Source organism: Charadrius vociferus, unplaced genomic scaffold (assembly GCF_000708025.1).
Source record: "Charadrius vociferus isolate BGI_N301 unplaced genomic scaffold, ASM70802v2 scaffold321, whole genome shotgun sequence".
NCBI classification, from domain to species: domain Eukaryota; kingdom Metazoa; phylum Chordata; class Aves; order Charadriiformes; family Charadriidae; genus Charadrius; species Charadrius vociferus.
The window spans coordinates 987008-990751 of NW_009646934.1; positions in this window are offsets into that span (position 1 = coordinate 987008).

Consider the following 3744-nt stretch of genomic DNA (forward strand, 5'->3'; position numbering starts at 1 on the left):
CATCACCCATTGCTGGTTCACGCTGAGCTTCTCATCCATCAGCACCTCCAGGTTCTACTCCTCAGGGCGGCTCTCCAGCCATTACATAGGAGCTGGTTTGGTGGCTTTAGAGGGGATGGGAGGAGGTGGGGATGGGAGGGAGAGCATCACTCGGGGATGATGGAAGCTGGAAGAAAGGACCAAGATGAGGTGGGGAAAGGGGTAGGGGTGGCCATAGCATCTCCTTGGCCAGGCACCGACAGCCACAAGGATGCTGCTCACTGCGTCGGTCACGTGCAGTGGGTGCACTCATGAATATTTACACGTGCAGTGACGCCCCACGGGCAAAGCTCTGGCGCAGCAACTTGATTCAGCTGAAGTTGTGTCATCGGGCTGTTTCGTCAAGGATGGTTTGATCAAAATACTGTTGCTTTTTCAAGGAAGCAGGGTGTTCTTTCCTGTCAGAAAGTGCCTTTTCGGGTTGGCTCTCGTGTGTGCTCCATTCGGTGAATTAATGGTGGCATCATTCAGGGCTGATCAACCTGTTATTAGAGTAAATGAGCAAGAGCACAGTGAGTACTCCACAATATTATTTTAAAGCAATTACTCTCTGTGACCATTTAATAATACTCCTGTTCCCACAGCATAGCAAATAAGGGCCATTTTCCAGAGGAGGCACTTAATAGAGATTAAAGATTCAAAGCCATTACAAAAAGGCAGAAAGCGCCACTCACTTCTCCGGCAGCTGGAATGATGCTGAAGGACCCGGGGAGCCTGAGCCTTACAGATCCTGCCGCTTTGCATCTCAAGATAGACCCCATACGGCTTAGACAAGTGAGCTCCCTGCCATGACCTGAGCTTCTGTGCAATACGGGAGCCCTTCCCGCAGCTTTCCCTGCCCGCCTGGCAAAGCTGCTCCATTTTCAGAGCATTTCTCCATGCGGAAAGGGATGATGTTTCTCCCCTCTCATGTTCTTCCCAGGCTGTTCTGCCAGGCTGCCTCCCCCAGTGACCATCTCCTGGGATTAAATATGCTGCACTGGGGCTGATCAGCAAAACCCCAGTGCAAAAAAGAAAAAAAAAAATAATAAAAAAGCTTTCCAAACACCTTTAGTTGTGAGTAAAACCCTGCTACAGCACCTAGAGAAGTGGAATTGCCGGATGGGCACTGTAATGCACTTAACCCAATTCCCTTGTATCAATCCCACTATGGAAAAACAGTTTGTGCACTTAGGGACACTATAAATCATAACTTAATAAATCTCAGTTTCACTCCAGTTAGTTTTCCTTAAGGAAGGAGGGAGAGCTGCGGGTCTGTATTCTTGCTTACAGGAGAACAACAGGAGCCCTGGGAAGGAGAATTAAAGATGTCTCGTTTTACCCTTTCTACTTCTAAGATATTCCCTGATGTGTCCCAGAGCTTTGCCCGTATCAGAGGATGCTGCTCCACTTCCAGATGACTTCGCCTGGCTCCCGGCACAGCCCGTGTGGCACCACACAAGGGCCAGCAGCCGGGCACGGGCTGAGAGGGGAAGCAGCAAAATCACAGCGGCTGATTGCAGAAATGAGCCGTCCCCACCGAAAGCAAACCTATTCGATCTCTTTCTAACCCGTTCCCTGCAATTATGCTTATCGTATTTCCCTCCTGATGTATTTCTTCTTCGAGAGCAACATCCTCCGCTCCGCTCCCGGCGCGGCATTTCGGGGAACGCTCTCGTCCTGCGAGACAGGGACATAAACGTATTGCCACCTGCAGCCTGCTTGTAAAAGAGCCGCACTTGGGATGGAGCTGCTGAAACCAGACTTGCAGGCTGGTGTTGAACCTGCTTGCACGCTTCCAAATCCCCAGATTATTCAGGAATGACGGGCATCAGCCCTTCTCTCATCATTGTGTAAGTTAACTAGTCCGCTTTATTTCAAATTTTAGAGCTTTGTTCAGAGATGAGAGCTCGGAGGAAACAGGAAAGTTTCCACCCGATTACACGCTCGGGCAGTATGAATTATGCACTGCCTGGGGTAGCGTTATTCAAGCCTCGGTGTTAAAAAGATGGGGTTAATGTTTTCCCTGCTTCTAATGTTCTTGTCCATTTTCAGAGCAAAACTTCCTCGCCTCCGGTGTGAAATCCACGCAGGGATGCACGGCAGCGCCCCACAGCTCCGCGGAGCCGGGCAGAGCGCGTGTTTATGCTGCCATGCGTTTTAACTGGGTTTATCTTAAACTGTTAATATTTCATAACATTGCATTTTTTAAGTATTAGGGACTGCGCTCTTAGCCAGATTTTTTTTTTTTAATATTTGCATACTTGTAGGCAAAAAAATCATATTTGCCTGGAGAAAATGTCAAAATTTGAACAGATGGGAGTTTTTACCAAAGGAAGACTGTTTTGCTCAGAAATTATTCCATTTCCAAAACCTCAAATAAAGTTTCATATCTTTCAGCAAATCTTGGACCGGATTATAAATTCAAAATAAAAATACAGAAATTTCCTATGTTGAGCTAATAAATGCGAGTTTACGACGTTTTCTGGTGTCTTAATGAGAGCCATGTGACCAAAGTTACATATTATAGGAAATAGCCAAAAGGCAAATATTCTTTTACAGGTATATTTTTAAATGTAGAGGATCACTTTTTAAAATTTTAACACAAGATGTTATTATCCTTTTTTAATTAAAAAATTACTGGGGTATTTTTTTTCTATTTTTAATACGCTCTGCACCGCACAAGAGAACCAAGTCTGGTCTCCAGAGTCCCCAGTGCGCTACAGATGGTTGCACCAGGGATCTTTACATTCCCCTCGCAGCTCCCAAAAGCTCAGACTCACCCATTTTCTTCCCTGTAAGCTCTCGCCGCATTGCTTCAGGAAGGGTTTTGTGAGTACAGCACCGCTGATGTTGTTGGATAATAGCAGCATCGTTAAAACACATTTGTTTTACTTAAACCCAGCAAACTATGGCAGTGGCCATAATGGCACGTAATGGTATTGGAGGGGGAAGACTCGGGGCCGTTGCTGAGCCTCACCAGTTATATATTACCAGTTTTAGCATCACAGGAGTCCTGAGCTCTCTGGTCCTCACAGCTTGGCCCTTGTAATTATCCCCAGCCCCGGCTCCGCTGGTTTGTCCCTACTGACGGTGTTGCTATTGAATACCCAGTAATGGGTTGTAGCCTTCAGCGGTCTTCCCTCTCAATATCTAGCTCAGGAAAAACACAACAGATGAGCCCAAACATGAAAAGGACGGGAGGCCATGCTCGCTTAAGAGAGTGGTTCCCTGTAAAGTCATCAGCAGAGCTCATTCGGGTCTTGGGCACGTGGGGCACACACCAATGACAACACAGTGGCAGTTTCTGCCTATCTATATGGTGCTCAACATGGGCTCATGATTCAGTTTGCAAACCAATCCATCAGCTGGGTGGGCATCTTGAGGCTGATCTAGGGAGAAAATACATCAGGTCAGGTTCAAGAGCGGTATGGAAAAGTCCTTCACCCCAGGCTGGCTCACGTTGGGAAGGAATCTCGACTGAAACCTGCTCGGGCACCTCAAATCTCTGTACTCTCTCACAAGATCAACAGTATCCCTCAGACAGTCCATAGAAGCCCTCAGTGGCACCAATTTCATTGTAAAATATTTGCATGTTTTCAATTATAATTTAGCCCAGGCAGGCTCGTGAGGCTCTTTGCAGCACTGAGACTGTGTAATGGATGCGTTATATTGTCCTCTTAAGCATCGCCTGGTGGGCCGGGAAAACGCTGGCTTTACAAGAGT